At 40.7% G+C, this 19,983-nt stretch overlaps 1 pseudogene; it reads left to right on the top strand.

The window, feature by feature from the left end:
* Positions 1–7,035: 7,035 nt before the first annotated feature.
* LOC103556929 (olfactory receptor 2F1-like) lies at positions 7,036–7,671 on the top strand (annotated as a pseudogene).
* Positions 7,672–19,983: the final 12,312 nt, after the last annotated feature.

Raw genomic sequence — 19,983 nt, 5'->3', positions numbered from 1 at the left:
AGATTGTTCTGAACTCCATGTGTGTGCTGGTAATCTATTAAGGAAAGACTTCTTTTTCAGAAATGGGCTGTATGATACCTCCCCAATGTGAGTACAAAATAAGGAAATTACATAAAGTTTCAAGGACACAATTCTTATAAGGCATTTAGTACTCAGCAACTATTAACTCTCAAGTCTTTCTTTCTCATACTCAACAGCACAACTTAAGTGGATTCCCCCAAGTGAAATAGTTGATTAGGCACTGAGAGAAGAACGAGGCACAGAAATTCCATTTTCAATCTTTGCCAGTGTGTAGAGGGAGGAAGCAGAGCAGTACTCAGACCCTTTCCTGACAAAGCTAATTAGCGATGAGTTGAAACCAAGTCTATTGAAGCTGCTGTCAGCAGATGTCATCAGCCCAGGTAACCTGCTTGCTAGAAGGTGCTCCTTGACATCTCATTGGGGAAAGTTGGAGAAAAGTTGTGATAAAAAAAAAAAAATGAGCAGAAGGAAGTGAAAAGGGAAGGTGTACATCTGAGAACCAGATATAGCAGTTCCTTGGGAATGAACTAAACTATTCCTAGTAACAGGAAAGTCTTGTGGAAGGAGATATTATGGTTGAGGAGTAGAGGTGGGGAAGTGGGTGGAGGTGGGGCAATTCCAAAGGAGTGAAGGGAAAGACAGGCAAGCAGTAGGCCTTTGACTCCACAGACACTGCAGGAAGTGAATTTTGTCCAAGGGCTAGGGATCCAAATAGTGTATAACATACCCATTCTGTCAGTGAAACTCCTGATGTGGCTCAGGCTCAAAGGAGTGAATTACTGCTTTCTCCTGAAGACCACAATTTGGAACCTATGATGGTCTGACTCCATCTCAGACCTCAGTATCTAGAATGAAAGGAGAGTACTGCAATGTCCGCACTGGAAAAACCTAGACTTCCAGAGCTGCAGGCTCCTTAGAGGTCTGATGGAATCTCTGTTTCACAAATGAGGAAACTGAGACCCAGGGAGCTTACAAGACACACCCAGAGTAATAGAACTATTTATAACAAAGCCAGAGCAGAAACCAATTATCTTGTCCCCAGTCCAGAGTATTTGCCACCATAGGATATTTACAGATTTACCTTTCATGGGATAAATGATTCAAAACTTGTAGTCATATGTGCTTTTTGAGGCAAAATTTTCATTATTCCTTCCCTCCTCCCCTCAACACTCTCCCATGTTGCTCAAAGGCCATTCAATAGTGCTGGACATTAAGCCAGAGAGTTGACTTCCCAGTATCCCTATCTCAATGTGATATATCTATATTAACAATAATTTTCTAAATTTCTTTTGGATTCACGTTGGATTCATATTCAAAAATAACGCATGGTTATTACAGACATTTCTCAAGACATAGATGAGCAAAAGGAAGAAAATAAAAATATCTATAAACGTATTATCAGAGATAACCCATCGACATTTATTGATCCTCCTTCCAGTTCTTTTTCGGTGTTATTATCTTTACATATTCCAGTGGTATGTATATTATTTTTTGCCATTTAAGATCATACTGAACCTATAATTGTCTAACCTACTTTTTTAGCCATTTACATATCATCTGTGTTTGGAAAAGTAGGGAAGATATATTTTTGTTTTACTCTCAAGGAAATGTTTTTATTAGGTGATCACATGCTATATTGTTTGGAAGATGGAACACAAAGTTCTTTTCCTTTACCCTTGAGTCACCTAGATCACTTCGTACAAGTCTACCTTTGATGAGCTTCAGGAATCTAATATCTCAGGTGTCACTCTCTCATTTCCCTCATGGTGCCCTCAGACTTCTTCTCACCTCTACCCTCTTCCCAACTTTTGGCTCCAACACTCAGTCAGAAGGTGCCATCAGTTTTTGCTTTGGATGGACTTTGAGGTCGGGAGAGCTTCAGGTCCTTTGGGTCCTGGGCTTAGCTGGATGGTGCCAGGAGCAGAGGTGAACCTAGGATTCTAGAAGTCCTACATAAAAGGAAGAGCATGAAGTGAAACTATCATTCCACAGTCTATTGTCATCAAAGTTAGAAATCTTCAAGATAATAAACCTTTCTCTTGCTGATATTGGCTAATTATTACAGAAAAACTCTAGAAGCTTACTTACTAACGTTTCTTCCACCTTACCAAAGACCCGTGTTCTATTATTATAAAAATAGGTAGATGATGTTGGGAGTAAAACCCCATCCTGACACATTATTTGCTTTGTTTCTTAGTAATTCCAGTGAAAAGATTAAAACTTTATGGAAGATGATCAACAATTGAGAGACCAAGCTTAGTGAAACCTGGAAAAGCTTCTAGTGGTATGAAAATATGCAAAGGAAACAAAACTTAAACAGAAATGTGATAGGCACACCACCAAGGAGCCTATGGAAATATTTTTGGGACTTCTCGAAGGCCTCCAGGCTATGGATACGATATTGCTACTGTGAAATGCTTACTCACCACTCCCTAGTCACTGAAACTACATGTGTGGCAAGAAGAGCGAAGGTGCACTTATCTTCTTCCCTTAGGAAGGACATCAGGCTCTGAGATTTTAATTCCTCTTCTTCTTTCCAATCAATCTCAATCCCTTCCCATCAGGTCAGAGGAGTAAATATTCCTGTCTCCTGACCCCTGCCAAAAGTCCCCAAAGATGCCATAGCTTTGAAGGGCAGTGACTCAAAAGAGTCAGAGAAGGACTCATTTGCCTGGGAACTAGAAGGACAATTAAAACCTGAGATAACTGCTGGTGGGAGTGCAAACTGGTGCAGCCACGATGGAAAGTAGTTTGTAGTATCCTCAGAAAATTAAGGATAGATCTACTATATGATCCAGCTATCCCAATGCTGGGTATTTATCCAAAGAACTTGAAAACACAAAGGCTTAAAGATACTTGCACCCCAATGTTCATTGCAGCATTATACACCATAGCCAAGACTTGGAAGCAACCTAGGTGCCCATCAAGGGATGAATGGATAAAGAAGATGTGGTATTTATACACGATGGGCTACTACTCATAAGTAGTAGTATGCCATAAGAAATGACGAAATCCGGCCATTTGTGACAACATGGATGGACCTTGAGGGCATTATGCTGACTGAAATAAGTCAGAGGGAGAAAGTCAAATACCATATGATCTCACTCATAAGTAGAAGATAAAAACAACGACAAACAAACACATAGCACTGGAGATTGGATTGGTGGTTACCGTAGGGGAAGGGGAGAGGGGGGAGGGCAAAAGGGGTGATTAAGCTCACATGTGAGGAGATGGACTATAATTAGTTTTTGGGTGGTGAACATGATGTAATCTACACAGAATTTGAAATATATTATGATGTACATCCGAAAATAAACAAATAAATGAAAAAAAAAAAAAAAAACTTGAGATAAAACCTTTTCAGAATATTTATCCCCTAGGGAACTTAGAAGAGTGGGGACCTTGGTTGCAGAGAAGTAGCTGAATGGGGCAGGAGAGAAGAATGAGTGCAGGAACACACCAAGAGCAAGTAATTGCCCTCTGGGGATTCTTAGGTTTTGAAAAGTTATCACCTAAGACTAACAAAGTAAAACCTCCATCCCCAGGAAAAGAATGAATGACTGATTCAAGAAAAACCTGAGAGATGTTCCACCTGCCATCCAAAATGAGTTCTATGCATGAGATGAGTACTCAGCCTTCGTGAATCTCTTACAGGGAAGGTTAAGAGGAGGTGGTGAGAGGATAGAGTCCAAATCCCCAGAAGCAGCCAGGACTTGCCTGGGATCCTCCACTGTGTTTTTCTCACTGGTTGCAGTTGGAGGCTCTTTGATTCTTCCCACAACCTAGAAAATGCAAGTCACTGTTTTCAAGCCATTCAAAACAGTCCTGGGTCTTGGTTAGTCATCGAGTCAACAGTAAAACTGAAGTGCTCAGTATTGAAAGACTTACATTCAAAGAAGTAAAGAGTGGAGGTCAAAGGGATAAGGCTCTTTTTTGGCCTTAAGACATCTGCATTAAGTTATAGATAAGAAGAAGAATGGAGAAGGACTGTGCTTGGTATAGGAACCAAAGATAGACATAAACCACATATTTTTTTGAAAAAGAGGATGGTGAACATTCTCAATCATTAAGAAGCATAATCCCTATGGAACTAAGGCAGGTTTGGTCCTTGGTCTTGCAGAAAACTTAGTGTTAGGGGTCATCCCACTCTAGGAATGATCTGGCACTTACTTTGGAAAGAAGCTCATGTATCAGAGGCTACAAGTCTTTCATCCTTGACCCAAGTGGGTCTTCCATTTTTGTTTGTATGACCTCTTCTCTATTTCCTTAACCTCTGGTTTTCAAGTCAACCTGGTCGCATTCATTGGCACCTCCCCAAACAATTATGTGTGATATGAATGCTTTGGTCCCCAAATCCAGTAATCAGTCATATCTGACTGCCTGCAGTCCCACTAGCTATGCATACTGACAGAGATTAAAGAATGAAGAATTTCTTTTTCTCCTTTATACTGTTTTGCAGTACAGCTTATGTATGTTCCTCTATTGCAGCTCTTTACTGCTAGGACAAATCTTGCTCTTTACCTAAATTTCTCTATCTGCAGATGAAGAAACTATGGCTCAAAGAGGCAGGGACTTACAAGGGTACCTAGATGGTTTGCGGATACAAGTTGAAACCCTGATATCCTTACTACCAATCTACCTATACCTTAAACCACATCTACTCTCCCAAGAAGCAAATGCACTGGCTGTTTCTTTACTTCTACTTCATTCTTTCTATATATCTGTCTGGCTATTTACATAGTCCAACTCTAGGTCTCGAGTTATCAGACTGGCTACTCCAGCTTCCTCTGACAACTCTGATAAGGTCATGATGACTCACTATCTCTATGCTCCTGCCAGGCTGTTCCTGGAGGGAGACACCAGGCTGTATTGATTGCTGTTATCCCAGCACCTGCCACTGGAGCAGGCACTACTCAGTGCTCAGCAAATGTTCACTTAGTCAAATAAAGGGGAATGAAATTCTGTAATTATTCCAAAAATCAGAAAATAGAGATATCTATTAATAAAAATAGTTTATCGTCATCTAATAATAGCATCAAAAATTTATTGGAAAACAAAATTCCTTGGTTTCCTTGTGTAAAATAGAATGGATGGAATACGTGATCTGTATGGTTCCTTTCATTTCTAACATTTTTTGTTTTTATGTAATAACCGGGTCCTTCTGGAGGGAATCTTGATCCATGACAATGACTCTGAAGGTGACGATTCTGGATGCTGTTGCAGCCTCCAGATAGTAGTAGATCAGAGCTGAGTTACTTCCTCTGCTGATACAAGGACCAGGCTCCCCAAGACAATGCTTGGAACCCTAGCCACCAGCTACAGCACTCTGGCCTAAGAACCCATTTCTAACCCTGAGAACTTAAAGCCAGTTTCTATTTTTAACAGTCTCTGCAGTGACAGCTCTGGCCACCACAGGACCAGGGCTGAGTGGGAGGCAAGAGATTCCTGCTCCATTCAGCTTCTCTGCTCTCTCCCTCCACCAATGAAAGCCCAGACCAGGGTTCCAGGCCAGAACATCTGACTTGGATGATGCTTTTCAATTCTATTGTATTTGATTCTGTGGCTCTGCTCTGGTTTTCTGAACACTGATATGTTATTGTATTTGTCCTTTGTTCAGCTGCTTCATTTGAATCTCGCAGATTTTACTAAGATCCAACTTTTTAAATTTTTTGATGGTTCTGTGAAAGTGCTGATTTTATAAATACAAATTCCTAATGTTGAAAGGCAGCATTTCCTAGAAGTTTGTTGAAACCATCGTGACTCAATAAATATTTTTACTAAATGAGTTAATTAATATACTAATTATTTTTAAGAGCAGGAAATCCACCTTGAGATTACATTTCTATTAAGAAAAACTGATGACATTTAATTCTATTTTTATAGAGGGCTGGAAGACATGTTGGAAGGGAGATAACCCAGCACAATGTTAGCTGAGAAAGGAGAATTCACTCCTTCTAAAAGGATTCTGTGGATTTCAGTCACTCCATACTCAGTAGTAACATATGAGTGTCATTGGTTTCCAAATTCTCTCATTACATTAGTTCATGAATCATTTATTTGGAAATCTGAATATATGCCTCGAACTTACTGTATAAATTATTGAGAAGGAAGGCATAACTGCAGTGGTAATTTAAATAAAGCTGAAAATTTAATTAGCCAACTAGTAACCTTGATCTTCTTCATTGCACTTAGTGCAATATACTCAATTAATTTTTTATAATTATTAAACTGTCCCTGATTAAATTATAAGGACCAAAGAAGCAGAGTTCATGTTCTGTCTTTCTGGTTCACAAACAGGTGTGTGATGTCCAGCAGAGTCCCTGCACAAAGCAAGGACTTAACAGGCATTGGTTTAAGGGATTTAAGCTTCATCTGGACTGATGAGCACAATGAGAATGATGTGAGAGGATTGCTTTCTAGGCACAGACCTAGACTGGAGCTGAGAAGAAACATGAAGAGAAACTAAGTTCATTCTTTTAGGAACAACATTGAAGAACCCGGGGCTCCCTTCTCGGTCTCAAGTGTCTGATTGGAATACTTTGCCCACTACTCCCCCCACTGAAGAGTCCTTCCTTTACTCTTTGGGCTCCACTGTCCTTCCCTCTTTTTCCATTTTCTACTTCTCTTCCTTAGTTTTTCTTTCTCTTTTACTTTCTTTTTTTTTTCTTTCCTTCTATCATTTTTTCTCCACCACTTTTTTCCCCTATCTTTCCTTCTGCATTGATAGATTATCTCCTATATTAACTGTAACTGTGCTGAATCTAGACATAGAAGGATGACCAGAACAGGGACTTTTTCCTTGAGAATCTCACTGTCTAGTGTGAGACCCCAAATGCCCCTTTCTCCAACATCTTCATTGCATTCTCCCTGAGCACCTAGGATAAGGAACCTGAGGGGAGGAGTCTCAATTCCAGCCCTAGTGCTAGAAAGCCAAATCCTAGCCTCTTAAAGTAAGGCTGTCACTTGTCCCTCCCTGGCTCTGTTCCTCCTCCAACAGCCTGACCCACCTGCTCCATGAGGAGAGACAACATGACCTGGGTGAGTGAGTTTGTCCTAATGGGGCTCTCCAGTGACAGGCAGATCCAGGCTGCACTCTTTGTCCTGTTTGGGGTTGGATATCTGCTGACCCTGCTGAGCAATAGACTCATTGTCCTCCTGATCAGGCTGGATGCATGACTGCAACTACCCATTTACTTCTTCCTCTGTAATCTGGTGGTGTTAGACATCTACTACACCTCCAGTGGGGTCCCCCAGATGTTGGCGCATTTCTTCCAGGAGAAGAAGACTATCTCTTTCACCTGATGTGCAACTCAGCTCTTCTTCTCACTGGCCCTGGGGGGGACTGAGTTCCTGCTGCTGGCAGCAATGGTCTATGACCACCACGTGGAAGTCTGTGACCCACTGTTCTACTTGGCAGTGATGGGCCCTAGGAGCTGTATGGCACTGGCAGTGGTCTCTTGGCTTGTGGGCCTGGCTCATTCTGCAGTTGGGATGGCAGTCACCATGTGCCTTCCCACTTGTGGGCATCATGTGCTGAACCATGTGTCCTGTGAGACACTGGCACTGGTCAGGTTGGCCTGCATGGACGTCACCCTCAACCAGGCGGTCATAATGGCCTCCAGCATGGTGGTGCTTCTGGTACCCTGCTGATACCCTTTTCATTTTTTATTGAAGACCCCCTTTCCCTCACTCACTCCATCAGCCCCTGCCTTTCTCCCTCTCCTCCTAGCACCATCAGTAGCTTCCATCTTCCCTCTTCCCCCCCCCACCCGCTCCTTTCCATGACCATTTCCACTCCCATCTGAGGCATTCAACCCCAAACGCAAGTCAAAATTCTCTCTTGTTTTTAGATCCTTCTCTAACTATTAATTTCTCCCCTCTATCCCAGATCAACAGAGTATCTTTTCCTTTCTCTATTCCCTATTAATATTCTCTCTTCCAACTGAAGCCTTCATGTGTAGGCATTTGCCTGCCCTTTGCCCAGTGTCTACATTTGTACAGCAAAGAGACCTCCGGATTTCTTTCTCCTTAGTTCCTGAAGGGAAACAAATCACAGGCACTTATAATTTAATATATCTTCATCATACACCTGTGGAACATTTAGCTCTGAGCAGTGTGATACCCTAGTACACCTTCTAACAGAGCCTGGCTACAAAAGGATCACCAAAATCATTGAATGAGCAAACTTTTTTGTGAGGTTTTTTTGATAAAACTAGTTAAATGTTGGAAGATGTCAACGAAAAACAATGATGTTGGTTCTAAACTGATTATGGTATAATTCTTCTTCATTAAACTACAACATGGTTGAGACAAGAATCCACTGAAACCTTCTTTTATAATAATTAAAAAATACCTTTTGTATATGAAACAATACTTATATTCTATTCTCCATGGCAGGAGTGCATACATCTAGTTTATCCAGAGAAGACATCACCTCATGAAGTTACAGGTTACAAAAAGAGAAGAGGCTCCAAAATATTTTCTTATCCATTGTTTGAGTTTCAGAATTTAGAAATATTTTTTGGCCCTTGTCTGTTTAAAAAGAGATATCATATTTTTAAAAAGACATTTACTCATCATGAGGAAACAACAGTTTGGTCCCTCAAGAGACCCTTCTGAGTGGAGTCCTTCTTGAGGTGTTATCACAGAGTGGGCTCTATGAAAACATCCATAATAAGGTTCTACACTGAGCTCCTGGATGAGAGAACGAATTTTAGGGAAACCTTTCCTCAATACGACGTTCATTCATTCAGTCAGTCCACCGATTTTACATGCCAACCTCTGTTAGAATCTAGAAAGGGGAACATTAAAAAGAGAAACACCCTCTACCCTTCGAGCAGTTAGTTTGTTAGAAGTCAGAAAAGAGAAGTGGACAAGCTGGACTTAGTGGACGTGTTTTTCCAATTCTACTTCCTGGCTGCAGAGAAAGTTGAGAGCCCATGTGTGTAAGCTCCATCATACCACTAAACTATGGAATAAATGTTTTCCTTTTAGGATAAAAAAGAAAGAGTTCCTTTTTATCTTTGCTGGGCTTTAGTCTCTATCAAAGGATAAAGATGTCATTTTTGTTCTTAGTTCAAATGTACTAAGAAATGTTACGGTCTTTTTTTTCGTTGTTTATTAACAGCAAGTCCCTCTAGCCCCATTTACAAACTGGTAAGCTGAACCTCCAGTCTGCCAGCCTGTCCAACTACTCTTCAGCCTGTTTCCTGCATAACTTGGTGACCGTCCAAAGTCCCCACCCCGCTCCCCAAGGGCAGCAACCCGAGCACCTTTCCTGACACATTGTTTTTGGACCAGACCTCAAAAAGCTAAGGGAAAGTGGACGCTCAGTAAACCAAAGGCCAGACATCCAGGAGCATTTTTTCACTGATTCTCAGTGAGATTTGAGGCAAATCAATTAACCTCTCTTGGCCTAAATTTTTTTAAATGAAGAATGAGGCATTTAGCCCAAAAGACCTTTCCTCCTCAGAGACTCTTCCAGGTTTATCTCAAAACATACTCCTCCCCCAAATCATGTCTTGAGTCTTCAAAAATAAGGTTAAAATTTCCCTGTAAAACAATGATTCTTGAATTAGCCTCACATTTTAATTACCTGGGAAACATTAAAAGTTCCTGTTATACTAATGTCTGGGTTTCTCTCACCTGAGATTCTTATTTAATTGCTCTGAGGTGTGGCTTGTGCTCTGGAATTTTCAAAACATCCCAGGGGATTCTAATGTGCAGTCAGTGTGGAAAACACTGCTCTGATATCCACCATGGCTCCTGTGTGATTTTCACAGGTGAATCCTAGTGTCTGGAGTTTTTACTGTCCTTCTCAAGCTTCCCCTAATGGATGTGCAAATGGGCTTTTCCAGCCATTGGACTCTTCTCCCTGTCCCTGTGGTCTCCCCTTTTCTCACACTAACCAATAGCACTACCTTCTCCCACCGTGTGGCAGAGAAACTTGAGATAAATATTGAAATAGGGTTAGAGGGACTTGCTATTAATAAACAAAGAAAATAAGACAGTAACATTTCTCAGTACATTTGTACTAAGAACAAAAATGGCATCTTTATCCTTTGATAGAGACCAAACTCCAGCAAAGGAAACAGGGAGGTGTCACAAGGGCAAACATGTCTGCTGTGACAGCAGGATTTACACATAACAAAGTTCCAAGGGTTTTAGAGGCACTCCCTTATTGGCTTCATCTGTGGGCGCCATCAGTTTCCAAATATTATCATTGCAAGTAAGTGATGTGCGCATTCATCTTTTATTAATCACTTACTTTAACATTCAAATAAATGCCAGCATTTCGCCAAGGATATAACATAATCTCAAGAAGTTGGGACATAATTATAGTTGATACAGTGTTCTACAATGACGCCTTGATCTTATCAACCTAGTACTAAGACTGATTAACCAATACGCTGAGAACCAAGTGAACAATTTTGTCTCTGTCACTAACCCAGCCTGGATTATGGGAGAAGCAGGAAGAATTGCTGGCTCCAGAGTGAGCAATAAGGATAGGAGAGGATTCCAGAACACAAGTTCTACATCTTTGGAATCAAAGAATAATCCTCAAGACCAATACTTTAAGCTTTCTTTATTTATATGCCCAACATAAATTTATTATGAAACACTCATTAGGAATATTTGTATAAAAAGAAAAATCAGAAAACATCCAGGACTTGTAGAAGTTCAGGGTCTGCTGGAGAAAAATACAAGTCTGTGCAGGCTCACCTAAAGTCCTTTGCTCATGCCCAGACAGTCTATGACCAGTAGGTGGCCGTCTGTGATCCCCTGCCCTACGTGGCCATGTTGGGCCCCTGACAGTCTCTTGGTTTGTGTGTGTGGCTAATTCTATAGCAGAAACAGTGGTCACCATGTTCCTGCCCAACTGTGGGCACCACATACTGAACCATGTGGCCTGTGTGGATGTCACACATACACCACGTTGTCATGGTGAGCTCCAGCGTAGTGGTGTTGCTGCTGTCCTGAGCTGAATGCTGGGTGGGATCAGAGCTGTAGAAAGAGAGAGATGCACAAGAACTTAGAAGCAGAAAGAGGAGGCCTTGCTCTAAAGATGAATAAGCTTGTACTAAGGTATAAAGTGTTTGTGCAACTGTGCATTGTGTGTGTACATTTTAGAAAGATGCATCTTTGTTTTTGAAGGCACAGATAAGTAAATAACGACTTAAGCTCTAGAATCTTCTTGGTAGCACTAGCATTTTCCCAACAAGATTCAAAAGCAGTTTCTACCAATCAGAAATGTTAAAGATTTGTTGACTGATTGAACATCAACATAATTCCCGTGATCGATTTCATCATTGTCCTTACTGTCAATTTCACCAACTTCTGTCTATCAATCAAATCACACATTTAATGAACACTTCCTCTGTGCCCAGCCCTGACACTCTTTGTCACCACAGTTGCCATCCCAGCTCCCTCCTCCTAAGTGCAGACAGCCTCACGGGGCCTGGGACACTATGTGGGTTTCGAAAAGAATATCAATCAGTAAACAGATTCCTGTGAAGCTCCACTGTGTGCAATACACTGTGCCAGGTGCTGCAGGAGACACACCAAGTCTAACGCAGGATCCTTCCCCACAACCGGGGGATTATTTGAAAAGATAAGAGATAAGCAACATAATCCAACCATACAAAAAGAATGATGAGGCAATATTTGGTGAATTGTCAAATATGAGATAGAGATTAAAAACTCCATGGAATTCTTGAAATTCCCTCATGAAGGGGACAAATCCAGGTGGTTTGCAAAGGAATTAAAGGGAAAGGAAAAAGTTAAATGAGGCATCAGAAAATGGTAGAATTTGGATAGATGACGGAGGAGAGAGAGCTAGGTTCATTCCTCATGGGGGGGGAATGATATAAGCCAGGTGTGAATGTGGAAAAATAAGGTCTATGTGGGACCAAGTGAGCAAACAAGTTTGGTTAGAGCAAAGGTTTCATTCTGAGGCATCATGAGGAGGAGGCAAGGCTGGAAAGAAGGGATGTGCCTAGTAAGGCTTGAAAACAGGGCCAAGGAATATACAGTAGAGGCAATGGCAAGACAGTTGAGTTTTTGATGTGGGGAAAACACATTGAACGTGGTCTTCTAGAAGCTGTCCTCTTCCTCTGCACCAGGCCTGATAGACTGACTGAGACAAAAATAAATAACACAACTTTTTCCTTCTTTTTGTCCAAGAAACTCTCTATTTCATGCTTCCCTAGAGGGAGTAAGTGAATCAACTATAATTCCATGTCCTCTAGTTAGATCAGCCTTCATAGACCAGGTAGAGTTCAAGGGAGGGTTCAAAGAGCAAAAGGGTTGGGAAGCCAGAGGATATAGACCAGACGTTATCTAAAACATCAGGAAATGTCAGAGGTAAAAATGAATGAGCAGATCTGGAAGCTGAGAATTGAACAAAGAGTGTAACTATGGATAAAGTGTCTTCTGTTTTCCTTTTTCTCTACTTTAAATGCGAGGATAACCAGGCCATCTGAGGAACACTCTGAAGACTGAGTGAGATAAACAGAGCTTCCTGGGTGTTGTCTATAAGGTCTCCTCTGAGAGCAGCCATGTTTGTCTGATCTTGTGCCACATGTCATGGGACCACCCTCTGCTGAGATGGGCCCCATATGGTCAGGGAGGGTTTGGAGTTTGCTTTTCTAATATTGACTCACAAAACGAGTCTGAGTCTCATCAAGGCACTAACCTGGGAAGATTTCAAATCTTTTTTTATTTTTTTCATGGAGAAAAGTCAACGCATGAAGGTCAGGAGAGCAAACTTCAGGATCCAAGGCAGGAACTAAATTAGGAGAGTATTTCTAGAATCACTCAGAGACAAGGGAGGGAGAAAATGGGTGTGAGGGCACAGTGCTCTGCAGCCATTGTGAACACATCTGGGCACTCACATGGTAGAGGATCCCTGAGGGTAAGACCTCCCTGGCTCTCCAGGAGGCCACAATCCAAGCTCTTCTTTCCAGAACATAATCCCCCTTGGCAGTATTCTTTGCTTCACACAATCACATGACCAGAATTACCACCGGGGTCAGGGGTCCTTAGCCTGGAGTTCATTGACAAGTTTCAGGGTCTATGAGCTCCCTGGAATCATGTGTTCAAATGGTATCTCATCCAGTTTTACCATGTCCTGAGGGAACCCATGTGAGATGCACCCTATCCCCAATCTCTGCTGTGTCCTCCTGTTACATACTCACAGGCCGTCGTGCTTTCCATCAGAGCACTTTCTCAGTTTGTAAAGATGTGCTTGTTTGTATGACAAGACAAGTTATCCCTGACTCTTCCTCGCAAGACTGTCAGCTCCATGGGGGAAGAAACTGTCTGCGATGCTCACCACTTTACCCCAGCACAGGGCACTGTCTGCATGGAACCACTCAGAGTATTTGTTAACTGAATAAATTCTCAAGCAGCCTATGGCCCCTTCAATAAGTTGACACGTCCTGATTTATATATTGGTTTGTATTAATGTGTATGAAACTTTTAATAGTGAGCTGCAATATTTGCCATGGTTGATAAACGAGGGTTTTAGATCAGCTTTCCTGGCACCGTACAACTGGACTTAGCACTGGGAAACGCTGCCAGAATAAGGCAGTGGAATGTGTAGCACGTGTTCAAGGGTCCATCAATCAATCTGTTATCTGATTGATCTAATCTAATTTCTAATACATTTTCTCAGTCTTTTCATTTCTTCCCTCAATATAACAGCTCAGTATAGCAACCTTACAAAACATAATAGAAAAATAAAGTGTAAAGATAACAGCTAGGTAATCCCTAGTAACTCTCTTCATATTCCTATCAGAATTTCCTCCTTTCTCCTTTATATCTTCAAAGACAAAAAAACCTTTTTGCTCTTTTCTCACCTCCCTTAGCTGACGTCAAAAGACTACTTAAGTGAATTATTCTCTTGGAGTCATGCCATCTAAGGAGGGGCTAGTGAACTCCAGGTACTTCAGCATCTGAATCCCTTTTCAGTGATTTGTTATCCACCACAAGTGGGCTTTATTTATCTCAGCTACACATAGCATATTTGGCAATTGAAAAATTGGAAAAAATGGAAAAAAGAAGAGACAGAGAAAAAAACAGAATAACTGGCCTTTCCTGGTGGCTAAAAAAGTCTTTGTCATACTCTGATTTCTCTACTCTTTTCATACTGATGCAGATACAGAAAATAATTAAGAAAAATAATATTTAATGCTGCATTATTATAATTACTTTTAAAAAGCCATGTTGAGTACTCTGTGCGTATCATGCATTGACATTACCTGTCTCAACCTTTGCAGTTACTAAGAGGTTGTCACACTTAGCACATTTAATGAACCAGGAAACTAACGCATAAAGGGCTCAGTGTACCTAGGAATACACCTTACAATAATGTAGACAATCTCTTTTTTGACAAATTAAAACACTGCTGAAAATAATAAGAGAAATCATGAACAAATGGACCGGTATCCCATATCCTTAAGTAGGAAGACTCAATATCATGGATATATACGTCTCCTTGTGTTAAATTACATAGTTAATAGGATCTAACTTAATTAAAAAAGGGGAGCAGATTTTTGTTTGGAACCAAGCAAGATTGTTCCAAAAATAATAACAGGAAATTTCTGAAAAAGAAGATTCATGAAATAGGACTATTATACTGGTTATTCAAACATCACAAACCTAAAGTAGTTAAAATGCAGTGGTAGTGGCACATGCTCACACCAAAGCAGCTAAACAGAATAGAAAATCTGGATACGTACATATATATACACAGGAATTCACTAATGATAAAAAGTAGCATTTTATATCAGTGGAGAAAAATAATTATTCAATAAATAGCGTCAAGGCAACAAGCTAATAATCTGGAAAAGAATAAAATTTACCCATACATGACACCTTATATCAGAATAAATTTCATAAGGTTCAAATATTTCAGTATAGAAATGAAAACATAAAAGTACTAGAAGAAAGCAAAAGGAAGTTTTTTGAAAGTGATATCAAAGTGAAGAAGGCCTTCTAACTATGAGATAAAATCCCAGAAGTTATTAAAATTTCTTTTGGATAAATCCAGCAAAAATTCTGCATGGCAAAAGCCACTACCATAAAAGTAAAAAAACAGAAACAAACATGAAGGATAAGGTGGTGGCTGGGTCCAGATGCAAAGGGATAGCATAAAGGAGTTCTTTTGTGATGATGGAACATTTCTGTGTCTTGATTGTAGTTGCACAAATCTATGTATGGGAGAAAACTGCATCGAAACACTCACACACATGAATGCAGGTAAAAAGATTAGTGCAAACTGAATAAAGTCTGAAGATTTGTTAACATTAATGTACAGATGTCACTTTCCCAGTTTTGGTATTGTCCTACAGCCAAATAACATGTCACCACTGGGGAAGCTGGTTGAAGGGGACATAGGACTCTGGGCTACTTTTACAACTTCCTGTCAGTTTATAGCTATTTCAAAATAAAAAAGCTTTAAAACATTAATATTAGAGTCAATAACAGTCTATTCTTCCCAGTGATCTTCACAGCTTGGCTCCTTGTCATTCAGCTGCTGTCTCAACTGAAATAGTGACTCCTCATAGAAGCCTTCAACAGTCACCCTACATACGTCACCTCTCTGCACTCTCTCACTTTACCATGCTGTAATTCCTAATCATCTCTCATTATTATAAATTATATGATGCTCTTTTTAATTGCCTGTTCCTCCCTATATAATATAAGCTCAATGAAAACTGTCCAAATTACTCAAATTGTGTCTGGTATGTAGTAGCTGCTCAGTAAATTGTTGAAACAATGAGTGAAGAAATCAATGTTATGACATGATAGCATTTATATATAAAAAATAGAATATAATCTGTGCATGTGCATGTTGTGTGTGCTTGTATATGATATATGTCACACACACACTTATAATCAAATAAAGAATCTGAGGAACTAGCAGACAAAGTTTGGACATACCTTTAGTCTCATTGAATACTTTCTTTACATACACGTATCTGTTGTTTATTCAATAAATGCTTTCAAACTAAAAATAAAGGCTAGGCGGAGGAAGAGGAATGCACAGAGGAGTTTTCTAAAAAGAGTAATCAAAAAAGGAGAATAGAATCTAAGAGAGCCTGGTGTCATGGACACCAAAGAAAGAGAGTTTCAAGGATGGAGTGATAAACTGTGCCCAATGATACTACTATTTCTAGAATAATATGACACTAGAGTCAGAGATGATTTTAAAAATGTCTGATCCACCCCAAGAACATCATACTCACCAGTGCAACCCTCAGCAAAGCCCGTATGAAGGCCTGGGAACCCAACAACAAAGCCCTCATCCAGAAATGCTGACCAGCCAGAAATCATGCAATGACTGCCAGGACCAGTCAGTACTGAAAACATGTGGAGAACCAACTCAAGTATTTGACCACCTTCCAGAGTGGGAAGTAACATTGGCTTTCATTTTAAGTGCTGAAATCTTTAACACTGTTTCAAGATTTGTACCTGGGATTTGTTTTCATCAGGTATGGTAAGGTGACAGACACAGAGACAACCGCCTTTGAAAGAAGAGTTTGTTAGTTCCAGTTCCCAAGAGAAGGGGTCACACCATACCATGAAGGCCCATGGGGAAGCACTGGGTCAGTCTTGAAGCAGAAAGAGAGAGGAGAGAGCATGACCCTCAGTCTTTATTGTGGTTTCTGTGGGAAGGATGGGCCAGGCAGGGTAGGAAAGCTTGAGTAAGCATATGCTTACATAGTTTGAATAATTTGTGGGCTCTGGGATAAAGGAGTGGTTTCTAGCTTCCAGTCTAGTTGAACTGATGCAGGGGAGGGCAAGGCAACTGTTGGCTTGCTGCCTAAGAGTTAAGGAGCTGATTGGGATATGGACATTGGATTGGTTGGTTGGTTAGGTTTGCATAGGAAAGGAAAGGTGTGCTCAGAAGGAAGTTAGTTTGATATCTCTAGAAATTAGCTAGCTCTGGAAGGGCAGCCTCTCCCCAACCAGCAAGACCCCCAAGATGTCAAAACATCATAAAGTATAGAAAATAAAAGACATGATTAATACAAACACAACTCTAAAAATGATACCTAAGACAGTGTGTGTAACTTCTCAAATACAAATTTCTCAGTGCTTGGAACTGCTGAAGAAAATCTCACAACTCTGTCAGTGGCACTGGAGCTTCATGAGATCCAAACTCAGTCACATATGATCCTCTGCCCATCAATGCATCTGTTTCAGTGGGTCCTTCACTCGGCTGCACACTGGTATCACCTGAAGTCCTTTAAAAATGCTAATATCTGCACCCAACCTCGAAAGAGTCAGACTTAATGGTCTTGGTGAAGGTGGGGCATGGGAAATTGTAAAAGCTCCTCTTAGGTGATTCTGAGGTGCAGCCAAGGTTGACAACCTCTGCCTTGTGTATCAACAACTCCAGCCCTTCACAGCAGAAAAAGCTGCCCTCCTCCTGCTTAAATGTAATCCTTCTACTTGGGTTCCAGATTGGCATCTTCACACACTCCTCAGATAGCTCATACATTACTTGCTGCTATTGTCTCCCATGCCTTGAACTGAAGCATGTACACCTCTTTAAGACAGGGAAGTTCCAATTACTCTGATTGCACAGGTTCTTCTCCCTGAAGTAGGGGAAGGTGGCTAGATTATGAAATATTAGCAGTTCCCAGTCAGTGAATACTTCCCCACGCTAGGTAGGTAACAGGACAAGCAGGTTAGAAGGGAGAGAAGCAGAACTGGGTCATCCAGACTAGATAAGGAAAGGTGAAGTAAACAAGGAAGATGCATAATAAATCTTCAGTGAAATTTCTCTGCTTATGAGACAGTTTCCTGCGAGGTCCACTTACAGGAGTAATATTGTTGTAGCCCTTTTGGTGACCACGTTTCTTCAAGAAATTTGCAATGTAGGTAACAGTTCAGCTTTTCTATTAGTGACTTAAGTCTTTTCCTCAAGCTTCTGAAATTCCAGTCCTACATGGTGGAGAATTAAGATTTCTGTGATCCTCCTGACAATGGGCAACTGTACCTTCTTCATCTCATAATGGGAGGAGGAGGCCTCCTGACTATATGCTCTTCCTTACTCCCTCCAGTGACCCACTTAGCTGCCTTATAAGATGTGCATAAGCAATACCTATTTTTAATGCAAGGGTCTCAACCATAAAAGGTACATACAGATCATAAAAATATAACCTATTATAAACTTGGCTTTTAAAAATAATATGCTAGCTTTAGTAGTATTTAACAAACAGTTACATTGTTTACCTTAGAACTTGAGAGTAAATATTTGGACAACCTAGGTATCTTAAAATTGTTTTTCAAGGATGTTTGAAATACGTATCTTCTAATTCTCTAAATAAACTACTCTTTCACAAGCTGAAGCCTCTGAAATCACTCACTGATCTGAATGCCAGTCAAACCGGTGGAGTAGAATTCTAAAATCATGTTTGTGATGATATTAATAATGATTATACTACTAGTTCCACTAGAATTCTTAAAAGTAAAAGAGCCAAGCTAGTATAAGCCTCAGAGTCAGAGCCCGTGGAGTCACACTGGAAATACTTGGCATTGGGCAAACCTTGTGTGGCCTGGCTCAGCCTCAGTTTTCTCTTTCCTCAAATGAGATAGTGTCTATGAAATTCCTAGAAAGGAATTAAGCATGATACAAATGGGAGGACTTTTCATTTTTTAGAATAAGGAGAATGGAACACCTTTCTAGCAAGATAAGAGCTTGAAAGTCATCTTTCTTAAGAGAGCTGGGAAATTTCTTAGGCTTTTTTTCACTGGACTTGGAGATAGATGGAGAGACGGAGGAAGTCTGTGAGGCAGCTTCTCAGGGTAGTACCCCTCCTGCTCCACCATGTCTTCAAGACATTGACAGTAAGCTCACTACTAACAGGAACAGAAGCAAGATGAGAAGCGTTCTTGTTGCCACTGTGAATAGCTCCAGGATCCAGATTTGCTCTTGGATAACTATTCTCAGCCTTCATGCTCACATTCTTTTTTGATCTACCCTCAGACTTCAGCATCCCCATGCCCACCCATCTGGCCAGAAGAAAGCTTCCTAGCCTGGAATCTATCCTCTCCCTCTCCGTGTCCTTTGGGATGGCCCCTAGCTGCCCTCTACAGCTCCACACGCTGAGAGCTCTGGAGCATTCTACATTGAATCCAGAGCTTCAGGAGTAACTCCAACCAGTGGAGCTTCTAAAAGAGTACTTCCAAAACATGTCTCACAAAATCCCAAGGATGGCATAAAACACTTTAATTTGATGCAGAGAGTTGGTGGAACAGCTTGCAATTTGCAAAAGAGAAAAATCAGAAAATTTTGAGTTTACACAGCTCAACAGAAGAGAAGTTAAATGTGTGAGGGGAAAAATTAGTTTCTATTTATAGCATTGATTTGACTAGCAGTTTTCTTCTAAAGTGTTGAAAATATTTCAAACATAAAAATACCTACCATTTCTAGAGAGTTTACCACAGACTAGACACTGTGCTGAGTGCTTTACACGGATGATTTCATTTCATCCTCACAGAGCCTCATGAAACAGATATTGTCATGCTCCCCATTTTACATGTGAAGAAACTGAGGCAATTGAGACTTTCACTTGCCCAATGTCATAAATACATCAATGGGGAGACCAGATTCAGACACAGGCATTCAGAATTTGGAACCTACACCCTTAGCCACTAGGATCTGCTGCCTCCAGCTGAGTAGAGAAAACATCCTCTGCTACATGGAGTGCATGTGACACTGAAGAAGCTTTGAGAGTCTGGTGAGAATGTCACAGCCAGGATAGGATTCCCAGGCTCCTGACCACCACATCTCAGATCTGTTGTGTTCCAGAAACCAAGAGGAACTGGCTTATTGAACATTTGAATTCACAGGCAATAGGCAGAAAATCATTTTGTTTCTTCTGGCCTCTAAACTCTCAAAGCTGCACTGTGGGGTTAGTCTTTTCTCTACTCGTGGACTAAACCCAT

The sequence above is a fragment of the Equus przewalskii genome, chromosome 4 (assembly GCF_037783145.1).
Source record: "Equus przewalskii isolate Varuska chromosome 4, EquPr2, whole genome shotgun sequence".
In the NCBI taxonomy this organism is placed as follows: domain Eukaryota; kingdom Metazoa; phylum Chordata; class Mammalia; order Perissodactyla; family Equidae; genus Equus; species Equus przewalskii.
Note: the sequence above shows the minus strand (reverse complement) of the source record. Positions and strands in the feature narration are given on the sequence as shown.